The following is a 14,955-nucleotide window of genomic DNA, read 5'->3' on the forward strand; positions in this document are numbered from 1 at the left end:
TCTTTTTTTTTTTTTTTTTTTTTTTTGAGACGGAGTCTCACTGTGTCGCCCAGGCTGGAGAACAGTGGCACAATTCCGGCTCCCTGCAACCTCCGTCTCCCGGGTTCAAGCAATTCTTCTGCCTCAGCCTCCCAAGTAGCTGGGATTACAGACATGCACCACCACACCTAGCTAATTTTTGTGTATTTAGTAGAGACAGGAGTTTCACTATATTGGCCAGGCTGGTCTCGAACTCCTGACCTCAGGTGATCCACCCGCCTCAGCCTCCCAAAGTAGTGGGGTTACAGGCACGACCCACCACACACGGCCTAGAAGTACAGTATTTTCTAAGAGGTTGAAAAAACAATAATTCATTGCAACCTGAAGCTAAATCTGCTAAGATATGTTACAACTAGTGATGATAAAATTATGAGAAGGACAGAAAGAGGCTTGGTTGAACAAGTTTAAAAAACTTGTGATAAATGTAAGGCTATTGTTATTTATTGTGTTATTCATCAACAGATAATTTGTGGAAAATATTTGATGGTATCAGGAGTTCTTGAACAGTAATGTCAACAGTGGACTTAATTTGCTCTGGTAGACCAGCCATCAGAAATTAGAAACTGAAGGTCCTGACAAGAGGGATCACACAGCAGTTTAATGACTTAACGCTGCAAAGTTGTGTGTGTTTTTTGTTTGTTTGTTTGTTTTTGTTTCTGTTTTTAACTCAGGGCTGAGATGGAAATTTTTTTTTGAAGGGGAAGAACTGCCCTCGATTACTATGATCAGACACTGAATGGCTTTGGAAGTTAGCTTTTGTTTCAGACTGGATAATGCTTTTTAATAAATTCAGCCCCAAATTACAAGGCAAAACAATGTTCATATACAAAACTTGTACCGCAGTAAAGTCATTTTGATGACAGCTAACACTGCTAGAATCATACTAATATCAAGCTGCCCTGTGCACTGCCTGTGCTGTCAAAAGTTAAAAGAGGCAATTCTCCAATCCCACAGAAATTTTCAGCAGATATATTCTCTGAACTCGAACTAAAGTACCAACAGTGTGTTAAAAACTTAATGCAAGTGTAAAAGCAATTTCCGTATTTCAAAATCTACTTAACTATGCAGTTGAGGAGTTTCAAGTTCAGTCTCACTTTGAAGTGACTAATTTGCAATGTAATGACATGCTAAAAGCAAACATAAAGAGATGAACCTACTAGAATCCACAAATGTCTTCCATGCAATGAATATGCCCCAAATCATATACTAACAGATTAATATTAGCCATTTGACATCTCATATCTTTATGAAAAGATATTTTCAAAGTGAAATAAATAAAATTATACTACAGGTCATTAACAGATGAGCATTAGCAAATGACTTTGATGATATGAAACACTAACTTTGAGTCCCTATCTGTAATAATAATTATTATTATAATGATGATTTAATTCTTCTCATTATCAATCATTACACTCAATTAGTATTGTATTTTGAATTTCATCAATAAATATGAGTGGACTTTTTTTTCCCCTTGTTATATAAGTACCTACATAATATCCTTGATTTGGCCATTTGATTTGCAAATCCTAAAATATTTACTACTTGGCCATTTACAGAAAAAAGTCTCTCTCAGGCTTATTTTATAAGAGCACTAATTCCATTCATGAAGATTCCACCTTTATCACCTAATCACCTTCCAAAGGCCCTACATCCTAACCCAATGACATCAGCGATTAGGTTTCAACATATGAATTTTCGTTGATGGGGGCAGTCACAAACATTCAGATTACAGTAGGAGTATATTTAAAAGCCTGGAAAACACAATTAATTTTGCACAAGCTTACTTTGACAAAGAGTCCCTAGGTTGATCTCCAATAATTTCTATCTCCTAGTGTTCAAGTATTTGTGTAATACTCTCCCCTTCAGAGTGATTGGGACTTGTGACTTCTAACCAATAGAATATGGCAAGGGAAAGGGATGCCACTCCCATAATAATGTAAATATGTATATAAAACATACAACATATAGTTTATATTATTTATATACATACATTATTATAATGTATAATAATAGGTGTATATAAGCCATTTTATATATAGATATATGAGCAATTTTAAATATATGTACACACACAAATGTATATTCAGAATAGAGCACAAAAACCCTGCCTAGGTCATTGATGATAACGACAGCATTTGGGGTGGAGTAGATCCAGAGATCCAATCTGCAGTGAAGAAGAAGGAAATGACAATGGGAGTTGATAGAAACAGAAGAAAGAGAGCCAGAGTCTGGTATATTTGACAGGCTTGAGTCTCAGGGGAATGACAACAGCATTCACTCCAAAAGGACCTGTAAGCAGCAACTGACGTCTCTACTAGAGAGGGGAGAAGTTTTTAATACAATTCATTTATGCTGTAGATTCCAGGAACATGCTCCTATAATATGTGCTTGGCTGAATCACCAGACATTACGGGCGGATGGTCTTTCTGGGAAAGTGGAGGGAGTGTTTTCTGTGGAAAATGTAACTTTGATGCTACATAAAGCTGGTGGCACGGAATGGCTTGATGTGGCACTTTTTGCATGGAAAAGACAATTCCCATTTACTTTGGATGGAGCATGTGTTCTAGAGCTCGTGTAATTTAGTTCACAAAACAACTGGTGATTTTTTTGTGACTCAAAGTTGTCCAAATTTGTGGGGTAAGAGAGACGCAGGTTTCTTTTCTTTGCTTTTTTAGACGGAGTTTTGCTCTTGTTGCCCAGACTGGAGTACAATGGTGTGATCTCAGATCACCGCAACCTCCGCCTCCCGGGTTCAAGCAATTCTTCTGCCTCAACCTCCTGAGTAGCTAGGATTACAGGCATGCACCACCACATCCAGCCCACACCCAGCTAATTTCGTATTTTTGGTAGAGATGGAGTTTCTCCATGTTGGTCAGGCTGGTCTTGAACTCCCGACCTCAGGTCATCTGCCTGTTTAGGCCTCCCAAAGTGCTAGGATTACAGGCGTGAGCCACAGCTCCTGGCCTGACATGCAGGTTTCCTAAACTCCTTTATTGAAACATTCACAGTGTGGCCTCTGACTTTAGTGACCACTTGGTTTCTTTTAAAAAGTGGCGAATTATTTGAGCAAGCACTAAATTAACACAAATCAGACCAATCATCTTTTCTGTGACCAAAGTCCTTTTCTCATGTTCCACGGAAATATCCTTAGACAAGTTTAAATTTTAACTGGGCTTATTTGAGCAAAGAACAACAAAATGAAACACGGCAAAACAAAACGAAAAAGACTGAAGAAGCAGGCAACCCTGCAAACCAGAGCAGGTTCAGAGAATGCCAACCAATAACATGGTCTAACAGCATTGATGGGAAACAGAAGTACAGTGGGACAACCTCATTGGTTACAGCTCAATTTGTTAATTGGTTACAGAGCCTCCAGCAAGTAATTAAAGCTCAGCTACTGTATTTCAACTCCATATTAGTTTGGTCTGTTAGGCTTAGTGGAGGAGCCTAGTCCAAATCAATGACCTCCTAGACATTTTATTCAACAGATAACAACAGTCTTTATTTTTCCTTCAAACCTCTTGCCTTATGCACTCAGGTCTCCCTCTAAAATATTTTCTCCTAGTTTAAGTGAAACACAAAAACTATTTTCTGTCATAAACTGGATTGTGTAATCCAATTTATGTTGATTCATCAGAGTTATTATTAGGACTACATATTTAGACTCCTGGGAGGGAAAAGGTAGAAATATCCCACAAACATAAGGGGATTGTCGTAACTCAGTGTCGTAACTCAGAGGGTGTGTCTGTGCCCCCTGTTCATGTGATGCTGTGTCTGTGCCCTTCTCTGATGTCTCCATAAATGCTTAGGACTTCCACTACATTTCTTAGGACTTCCACTACATTTCTTCTTCTTCTTTCTCCCCCTCCTCCTCCTCCTCCTCCTACTCCTCCTCCTCCTTCTTCTTCTTCTTGCAGGTCTTCTTTCTCTCTTTCTCTCTCTCTCTTTCTCTCTTTCTCTCTTTCTTTCGACGGAGTCTTGCTCTGTCGCCCGGGCTGGAGTGCAGTGGCGCAAACTTGGCTCACTGCAAGCTCCGCCTCCCGGGTTCACGCCATTCTCCCGCCTCAGCCTCCCGAGTAGCTGGGACCACAGGGGCCCATCACCGCGCCTGGCTGATTTTTTGTATTTTTTTAGTAGAGACGGGGTTTCACCGTGTTAGCCAGGATGGTCTCCATCTCCTGATCTCGTGATCCGCCCACCTCGGCTTCCCAAAGTGCTGGGATTACAGGCGTGACCCACCGCTCCCGGCCTGCAGCCTTTTCAAAAGGTGGTACTCTCTCAACAATACCCAGAGTCTCAGCTCAGCACAGGTAGAAGACAAAGGAGTTTTTCTGCGCTCTCGCTTCTTTCACTTCACGATTCAATACGGGGAGGACAAGGTAGCAAGTCTTTGTGGTGAATAAGCATCTCCTGCCTCCTCAGTTCACAACTGGCATTGTTGAACATCTACTTTTCTATCTTTTAGGAGAAGGTAAAGAAACAAGAAAATGGCTTCTTTGTTGGGGATGATCTCTTCTATACCTGTCACCAGGGCCAGCCTTATGGGTCTGTGACCAGTGCTGTTCATAGACTTTGGGCTCCACACATTGTGTAACAAAAGTCTTGCTTTTCATTACTGGGTTCTTCATCCCACAGGATGCTACTTTTTCCAAAGTACTCGAGCAGGCTGACTTTTAAAAAATGCTTCAACCTTGCCGGGCGGGGCGGCTCACGCCAGTAATCCCAGCACTTTGGCAGGCCAGGCGGGTGGACCACGAGGTTAGGAGATCTAGACCATCCTGGCTAACACAGTGAAACCCGTCTCTACTAAAAACACAAAAATTTAGCGGGGCGTGGTGGCACGCTCCTGTGGTCCCAGGTACTCGGAAGTCTGAGGCAGGAGAATCGCTTGAATCCGGGAGGCGGAGGTTTCGGGGAGCCGAGATCGCGCCATTGCACTCCAGCCTGGGTAACAAGAGCGAACTCCGTCAAATAAATAAATAAATAAATAAAAAGCTTCAGCCGGGCGCGGTGGCTCAAGCCTGTAATCCCAGCACTTTGGGAGGCCGAGACGGGCGGATCACGAGGTCAGGAGATCGAGACCATCCTGGCTAACACTGTGAAACCCCGTCTCTACTAAAAAATACAAAAAACTAACCGGGCGCGGTGGCGGGCGCCTGTAGTCCCCGCTACTCGGGAGGCTGAGGCAGGAGAATGGTGTAAACCCGGGAGGCGGAGCTTGCAGTGAGCTGAGATCCGGCCACTGCACTCCAGCCCGGGCGACAGAGCGAGACTCCGTCTCAAAAAAAAAAAAAAAACCTTCAGCCTTCTAATATTAATATTAAACTTTCCCCCAAATCCAAGAATAAACCCTCTTGAACTAATTCCTGATGCTAGTCTCAGGTGCATTAAAGATGAAGTGGGAGTGTGGTTAAGTGTCTAAGGAGATGATTTTCAAGTTAAGGTGATTTTCCTGCTCTCAGAACTTTAATTTTTCCCACTAAATTTTTGTGAACTACAAGACTGTAGCCCACACAGCAATGATTGCTCAGAGTGGCTAGAGAGAGTGTAAGTGAATAACAAAAATATCAACAAGTAACTTTGGTAGGGTAGGGGAAGCATTGGGAAGATGTTGGCAAAAGAATACAAAATTACAATTAGAAGAAGTTCAAGAAATCGATTGTACAACATGATGACTATAGGTAAAAACCATACAATATATTGAAACATGATGAGATTTTAAAGTGTTGTCACTACAAAAATAACTGTGAGGTAATGCATATGGTAATTAGCTCGATTTAGCCACTCCACAATGCATGTGTGTGTTATAATTATAAAATTATAATTTTACTTGTCAATTTAAAATTTAAAATACAAACAAAATGTTTAAAATACAAATAGAAAATGAACTTTTCATTTTCTGGATACTAGCACAGATCATCTTCTTGTAAATCAATACAAGTGTTTTAAACACCACGGGAAATCAGGACTGCCACTCAGGAATCCTACACATTTTCATTTGTGGTGGTCCACGGTACATCATCTACTGGAGGTGCTGGGGATTGAACCCGGGGTCTCGTGCATGCTTAGCACGCGCTCTACCACTGAGCCACACCCCCTTCGTAGCAATCACGGTTTTTTTTTTTATATCCTAAACATTATAATTTCATCTTTGAGCGTTTTGAGAATCTGAAATTTAGTACAAAGATCCCTTATATGTGACTCTGTTTCTGAAACCTTTAGGTTTTTCATTCTATCTTACAGGCACTTCAAGAGAAGAGTAATTTGATGCTACACAAAAATATTACCATTCCAGTCTTGTCAGCCCACCCCAAATTTGGCTCCCAAGAAGAGGCTTGGGGGGCTCTTCCAGTCCTCCACCTGAGAGGGTCCCAAGATGTAACAATCTCTGGCAGCTTGAAAATTTCTCTTGAGTGATACTTCTCTGTATAGTTTTGTTTACTGGAATCATGTTAATGGTTTACACAGCCAAATTTAAAAATAAAACTAACAACTATACAGAAAAAAGTACTTTAAATTTGAAAACAAATAGAAAAAAAAATTCAAATTAATAATATCAGAATTTAAAAAGAGAACCAATCCAGGTAAATGTTTTACACGGTAGTTTGACCTTATAACTACATTCTAGATACAAAAGAACTGCAAATAGATGATCTCCCCTGCAGTAGAACAGAATACACAGCCTCAAGTCATGGAGTTACACTGGCTTTTCTTACTTCTGTTGAACCAAAATAACATATGCAAGGAGAATGAAACATGGACAAGTTTATCCAGGAGAAAGCTGGGTTTTACTAGGATTCTATTAGAACTGAGTGAGGGAAACAAAAACCACTATCAGGGTCTGAAAAGGAACTCAAACACTGGACCATCAAATTGAAAGTTTAATTTTCTAACAAATTATTCAGGGTTAAAGACATTTTCATTTTCAAAATCTCTTCAATTAAAAAATATGTGGTTACTTCCTAACATATATATATTTAATATATGTATATATAACATACATACACATGTGTTTTTAAAACAGTTATTCTGTTTATTTATTTTTGAGACAGAGCCTCGCTCTGTCACCCAGGCTGGAGTGCAGTGGTGTGACCTCGGCTCACTGCAACCTCCCCTTCCAGGATTCCAGAAATTCTCTCTGCCTCAGCCTCCCGAGTAGCTGGGATTACAGGTGCCCACCACCACTCCTGGCTAATTTTTGTATTTTTAGTAGAGACGGGTTTCACCATGTTGGCCAGGATGGTCTCAAACTCCTGACCTCAGGTGATCCGTCCGCCTCTACTAAAAATACAAAATTAACGGGTGTGGTGGCGTATGCCTCTAATCCCAGGTACTTGGGAGGCTGACGCGGGAGAATCGCTTGAACCCAGTAGACGGAGGTTGCGGTGAGCCAAGATCGCGCCATTGCACTCCAGCCTGGGCAACAAGAGTGAAACTCCTTTAAATGTAGTACGCTCTCTCGCTCCCCTTTCTGTCTTTCTTCGCTGGCTTTGTTATTTGAATTAGCAGGAAGCCTTGGGGACAGCTTCTTCTTCTGCAGCACACATCGAGCACTGATCATCCACTTCTATGGCTTCCAAAGTAAGGCAGACAAAAGCTGAGGAAACAAAAATGTGTCTCATGTTTTTAGTATAGATGAGCTTCCATTTAATTGACATTACCTGAACATCTTGTGTTCTTCATTGTAGGGGCTGTATATTGCTTTCCTCCCTAAACTAGAGAAATTGGAAATGGGCATTTCCACTTTTTTGTTTTGTTTTATAGGCTTTTATTGGTTTTAAAGTTTTCCCAAATCCAGGATTTAGTGCTTTTAAACTGAATCATAATGTCTTTTCCAGGTGAGTGATAGTTGAGGTACATTTACTACCAGGTGTGGGGAAGTTTGAGTTTTGAAGTCACTGAAATTAACTGGGTTTCTCAAGGGCAAGTTGGAATCCTACTTATAGAATCCAAGGTCGAGTTCTGACTGTGGTCAATATGACCCTGAATGTTTGAGGTAGCTGGAGATTACACGTGGATAATGTAATAACAACGGGTTACATTAAATGAGTACATAATTCCTTTGATAAACCAACTTTTTCAGAGGTGAAATAATGGGCCACATAGCTCACAGCCAACACGTAGCAGGACAAGTTTCAAAGCCAGACAGATTTCCTCCGAAGCACCTGCTCCAGATATTTTATTTAGAGACAAAAATCCTGAATTCAAAAGACAGTTTGAAAAAGAGTGACTGTTGGATTCATTTTCTCTTTGACAATGTCAGTATCACTCATAGGAAGACATGTTGTCTTCAGTGTTGAACAGTTCTCAGTTCTCATCCAATCCTTCAATCAATAATTCTAGATGTCCACTAGGAAATTTGAAATCTCATCATCTGATCCATTCAATAAGTTTTTGTTTGTTTGTTTGTTTGTTTGTTTTGAAGCAGAGTCTTGCTCTGTTACCCAGGCTGGAGTGCAATGGCGTGGTCTCAGCTCACTGCAACTTCCGCCTCCTGGGTTCAAGTTGTTCTCCTGCCTCAGTCTTCTGAGTGGCTGGGATTACAGGCACCCACTACCATGCCCAGCCAATTTTTGCATTTTTTAGTAGAGACACGGTTTCAACATGTTGGCCAGGCTGATCTCCAACTCCTGACCTCAAGTGATCCACCCACCCTGGCCTCCCAAAGTTCTGGGATCACAAGTGTGAGCCACCGTGCCCTAGTGAGGTCTTACATAATGTTTGCTGAAGATTTGGCAAGAGGTTGGTGAGGAAAGGGCAGACTTTGTCCTCCACAAACCCTGTTTTCAGGATTTCTAGTATGAATGTGTCTCAGGTTGATTTTATTTTATTAAAGCTCTTAAAAATCAGAGACAAAGAAACAAACTTCTGAACTCATATAAGTTAGTGGAGGTTTTGCACCAGTTTCTCATACTCCTTGCTTGTGAACTCATTAACCAAAGATATTTAAAACAGGATCTAAGAATGCAGCCATTGAGTAAAGAAATGGAATTTCCTTCTTGGGGCTAGAATGTGAAGAGAGGCAGCCAGGTGAAAAGAAAAAAGTAAAGTTGGCAGATAGAAATTGCTTTCCTCTGGCTAATTCAATATAAAAAATGTGTATTCATATTAATACCTTTGAAAACTTTTAAAAACGTCAATCAGTGGACTAGAAATACTGAGTAGCTGCATAATGAAAAGCATGGTGATCATACTGAAGAAGGGGGGAAAAAAGCAAAGGTAGCAATTGCTCTTGTACTACACTGTAAAGGTTCTGGCTCACTTGTGAAATAGTCACCTTTTTCTTTGCAGTTGATAATATCCATTTTAGCACAAAAATAATTTGCTTCTTCCACATGGGGTGTCTTCTGATGATAATGGATGTTTGCAGAATATATTTCATTTATCTATTCAAAAAGAAGAAAAAATGAGATGAGTGAAGAAATACAGAGAAGTAAATAGTGTGAAATATTTTGGCATGGGTAAGCTATCTAATTCATTTAATGCAGACTTGTTTATTTTTTCACTTATTATTTTTGGCAGTATTGTACTTCATTGAAAGCCATTATTCTGTTGTCCAATGTCCATCCACCCACTCACTTAGAAATTGTTGGTATCTATGGCCATATGTTTGCATTGTTAGACCAAACTTTTGATGGCACGTACTGTGAAGATTGAGGTGAAGGGAGGAGACCAGTAGGATGATCAATGAGAAAATGCTCTGCTCTTCGGCCTTCTCATATATTCATTGATGCTTTCTTGGTTTTGATCATCACACTGTGTTCACACAGATATTAAGATTAGAGGAACACAGCAGACAGTTTGGGTATGCCAAAGAGAAGCCATAAAGTGCTGCCTTCAAGTGAAAAGGGGAAAGTTATCTACTTAATAAGGAAAGAGAAAAAATTTGTATCTGAGGTAGCTAAGAGCTATGGTAAGAATAAATCTATCCTTGAAATTGTAAAGAAGGGGAAACTTCTCTACTTAATAAGAAAAGAGAAAAATAATTCGTATCCAAGGTTGCTAAGAGCTATGGTAAGAATAAATACTTTGTCCGTAAAATTGTAAAGAAGGGAAAATAAACTCTTGCTAGTTTTGCAAAAGCTACTGCCACAGTGTGTGGTAAGTGCATGGAAAAGGCAGTAAATTTGTGGGTGAAATATGTGAACAGAACATGTGTTCCACTTGATGGGGTTTCTATGGTGCTGGCAGCTTATATGTTTTTCAGCTTCTCTCATTCTTACAAGGAAGTGAAACATGAATAGCTATGAAAATATCACTGGGGGAAAAAGAAAAACAAAAACAAAAAAGAAAGCCTGTGTAGAGGAAGTACCCTGCATTCCTGACTATGGCCTTCTTTGTCCTGGCGCCACTCCTTGAGAAACCTGGCACCTCTCCTTGAGGAACATGATTTTTGCTTAATCCTTTCATTTCTAATTGATAATTAATGCCCAATAAAAGATAACCACTATGTATACCAAAAATATAAAATGATTAGAAGAATCTAGGTGGGAAATATTAAAACTCTGTATTTGTTTGGTAACTTTTCTGTAAATCTAAAGTTAGTTGTAAATTTAAAAGTCTAAAATCTGCACTAGAAATAATGAGAAGTAAACCGGGCATGGTGGCTCATGCCTATAATCCCAGCACTTTGGGAGGCCGAGGCGGGTGGATTATGAGGTCAGGACTTCAAGACCAGCCTGGCCAACATGGTGAAACCCCGTCTGTACTAAAAATACAAAATTAGATGGGTGTGGTGGCACACACCTGTGGTCACAGCTACTTGGGAGGCTGAGGCAGGAGAATCACTTGTTCCCAGGAGGTGGAGATTGCAGTGAGCTGAGAGCGTGCCACTGCACTCCAGCCTGGGAGATGCTTTGTCTCAAAAAAAAAAAAAAAAAAAAAAAAAAAGAAATAATGAGAAGTAAAGGAAAATTTTCATGAGCCTCTTCTGTTTTTCCTTATCTTCAATAATAGGGAAAAATAGAAGACAAACTGAATGGCCTCATTATCATGGTAGTACATCTTGATGTCAAAAGAACCTATGTAAATCAGTTCTATTACTTTCTATCCACCTTCTTCTGTGATGACAGTTGTTTGGATAGTGCCAAGACTCACAGAATAAAAATGGGGCAGAGCCACCCCTAAGATGTTGAGTAATCCAGACAAACACATTTGTTTTTTGTGGGGTCCTGTTCATGTGAATTTTATACATACACACACACACACATATATATATACCATACGTGTGTATATATATATATTTTTTTTGGACAGCATGTCACTCTGTTGCTCAGGCTGGAGTGCAGTGGCTTGACCCTGGCTCACTGCAACCTCTGCCTCCTGGGTTCAAGTGATTCTCCCACCTTGGACTCCTGAGTACCTGGGACTACAGGCAAAAGCCACCACACCTGGCTAACATGTAAATAATTTGATTTAAAAATGTTTTACAAAATTTAGGGGATCCTGTGAGGATCTTGTTGTGTATTAATAAAGATTTAGAATAATGGGTACTTACATAGTTGTTTACAGCCTAATCAATACTCGAAAACATTTTTCGTAGTGTTCTGGCACCAATTCATCCTTTTCAGTCCAGAAACTATCTCTTCATGTTATATATTGTCAAATACACTGTTTCTGGCTAATTCTATATTTTTCCTACCATGAGTAAAAGGTAGCAACATTGTTATTACTCACCAATACCACGGCTCTTTGGAACTCCTTTGTGTTGAAACAATATGGATCTTCCTGCCTCTACAGTTCCCAAATGCCTTTTGTTGGATGCTGACCGCATCCTTATTCATGAAGAAGCTGCATCAGCTTTCTTGCCACCTGTAAATGCTGGCTTCCAACTTCTCTTTAGAAGGTTATTACTTTGACTGTGTTATACTATGACTGTGTTAATAATGACCACAAATGTAAGTCATATCCAGAGCATGTAGGAAAATGTGTACAGGTTAACTTTTTTTTTCTTCTTTTTTTGAGACAGAGTCTCTGTTACCCAGGCTGGAGTGCAGTAGTGCAATCTCGGTTCACTGCAGCCTCTGCCTCCCGGGTTCAAGTGATTCTTCTGTCTCAGCCTCCCAAGTAGCTGGGACTACAGGTGTGCAGCACCATGCCTGGCTAGTTTTTTTGTATTTTTGGTGAAGATAGGATTTCACCATGTTGGCCAGGCTGGTCTTGAATTCCTGACCTCAGGTGATCCGCCTGCCTTGGCCTCCCAAAGTGCTAGGATTACAGGCACGAGACACCGCGCCTGGCCAGGTTAACTTTTTCGGTCAAGTTAAACTTATTATTTGGAAATCAGTAGCATAAATGTAGAATAACACATCTAGCAATATCTTCTTTAGAGTGTAGTCACTGGATTCGTAAAATGTGATTTCTTCATTGACAGACGTAGCCTCTCCAGTATTTTTTATATATTTCAGTCCAAATCTATTCCTGAGTCTGTGTAACCATCCCCTACTCGCAATATATGGGTTGGTGTCAATCGTTTCAGAGGCTCCCTTGCTGAAGTCTTCATACGGGCTCAGTATTTTCTGGTGTAAATTGTTGCCGTCAGGTACAACCGTGTTCTGTTCATGTCTTTCACCCACGTATTTACTGTCTCTTTAACGTTAACTAAACACTTATCCCACACTGTAGCAGTAACTTTTGCAAAAGTAACAAAAATTTCTTTTCTCTTCTTTACAATTTCATGGATAGAAGATTTATTCTTAACACAGCTCTTAGCAAACTCCGATATGAATTTGTTTCTGTTTCCTTATTAAGTAGAGAACTTTCCCCTTTTCACTTAAAGGTAGCACTTTAGGGCTTCTCTTTGGCATACCCAAATTGCCAGCATCCCTACTCTTGCACTTTGGGGCCTTTATCAGGTAAAATAAGGGTTATTTGAACACAAACAATGTGAGGATAATAGCTCAGATAACTCAGATGACTGGCTACTGAGTGACTAACCAGTGGGTGGCTTACTACACAGCGTGGATATGCTGGACAAACATGATTTACTTCCCAGGCAGGATGGAGCAGATGAGGTGAGATTTTATCATTCTGCTCACAACAGGGAAATTGAAACCTTATGAATTTTCTGTAATTTTTCATGTAATAATCTCAGATCGCGGTTGACTGTGGATAAGAAACTAAAGGATGAATAGTGGACTACTGCTATTCACTTTAATTCCAAGGGCCTTGGTTTTTCCTAATCCCACACTTCAATGCAGCATTATTTAGACATACCACCCAAAGCATAGGCCTCAGGCTATTTTTGATTTGGCTGCCACTCATAAGGTAGATCAGTGTTGCCTTACGCCCAGGGGGCCCTGCTCCGGGCAGTTAGACAAACAAGTGAAATACATGGAGGTGCTGGGGATTGAACCCAGGGCCTCGTGCATGCTAAGCACGCGCTCTACCACTGAGCTACACCCCCCTGAAAGCCGTTGCTTCTACTATGTTTTATAACTGGCTGTCACGCTTATCTGCTAGTGTTCCACGATTTAAACCGAAGTCAAGGTCTACTCTATTCAACTTTACTGTTGCTGAAACCCTTAAGTTGCATTCTGGAAAGATCCCTTTAGTGCTACTGGGGTCTTTCATTATGGCGGACCCTCCAAGGACTGTTACTACGGAACTTCCCGAATGGCAGCTTTTGTCCAGCACCAAGGAGAATCCCAGGTAGAAATATTATCTTAAATAATCAACTTCCTACTTTTCTGTCTACAGTGCTCCCAGAAAAACATAAACGGTAGTGCCAGGGAATACTAAGATCAGCACTAGGAGAGCTACTCAGGGAACGTAGGTCCAGGTGAGGAGATAAGACTGGAGGGGAATTTATTCACCATATCGGGGTGAAATGAAGAGCAAAGCATGTGTCAGTCACAGCTCCCCCAAACCGCTGGGCCCAGCGTCTACGGAAGCGTGGAAGCGGCATTCTGTCCAAGACGCTGCTCACTGGCTGAGATCCCTAGAGAGCAAAGACCAGACATAAAACAGCTCCAGGCGACTTTCACCTCTTTCAGGCAAAATCCTTTCACAGTGAGGCGAACACAAAGAAAGCAAGAGGAACGAATTTGCTCTTTTTAAGACCTCCCTGCGCCTGGACAGGTCCTTAGACCCTGTGTTCCTGGAGCACAAAAGGTAAGGGTTTCCTGTCTTTATTTAACATGCGTGCTACAGTCAACCCAGACAAGTGTTTTGGAGACAATGGGGGTGGGGGGCAGGAATGTATGTAATTTAAGAACACTCTTAGGTGACTCTGAAAATCAGCACGGTTCGATTACAAGTGGAATGTCTGAGAACGGAAGAGAACTGAAGGAGAGGACGATAAGAAGGAAGGAGATAGAGAGTGGAGGGTATTATGGGCGAGAGTGGGGAAACGGGAAGAGATGAAGCAGCGAAGGACCGAGAAGAACAAGAGGACGAGAAGACAAGAAGCGGATTCAGGCAGGGGACTTGAAACACCATCAGCATTTAAATAGGGAGGGAGACTGGACGTATCCAAGTTTCCCTATCTGTCGCGTTTTCACCAGGCCCACGGCAAGACAGAAGGTTCCACTCTTCTAAACAAAGTAGGCTGAAAACGTAGATCCTGAGCGAAGATTTGGTTTGTTTTGTTCTAGACTGTCGAGGATTGAGAGCAATTCGTTGCTCTTTTCCTCTCTGGATAAACAGGTTGAGCGCTTCGCCGGGCGTTCGTGTGGCTGAATTTTTGTGCAATGGGTGCTGGGAATGGCAGTTTTTATTTTTATTTATTTATTTTGAGACGGAGTCTCGCTCTATCGCCCAGGCTGGAGTGCAGTGGCTCGATCTCCGCTCACTGTAAGTTCCGCCTCCCGGGGTCACGCCATTCTCCTGCCTCAGCCTCCCGAGTAGCTGGGATTACAGGCACACACCACCACGCCTGGCTAATTTCTTTCTTTCTTTCTTCCTTCCTTCCTT

The 14,955-nt window shown here is 41.1% G+C and overlaps 1 non-coding gene across 1 annotated transcript; it reads right to left on the minus strand.

The window, feature by feature from the left end:
• Positions 1–13,375: 13,375 nt before the first annotated feature.
• Positions 13,376–13,447, minus strand: TRNAA-AGC. The gene has a single exon. It is a non-coding gene; the product is annotated as a tRNA-Ala (tRNA).
• Positions 13,448–14,955: the final 1,508 nt, after the last annotated feature.

The sequence above is a fragment of the Piliocolobus tephrosceles genome, chromosome 5, assembly GCF_002776525.5.
Source record: "Piliocolobus tephrosceles isolate RC106 chromosome 5, ASM277652v3, whole genome shotgun sequence".
NCBI classification, from domain to species: domain Eukaryota; kingdom Metazoa; phylum Chordata; class Mammalia; order Primates; family Cercopithecidae; genus Piliocolobus; species Piliocolobus tephrosceles.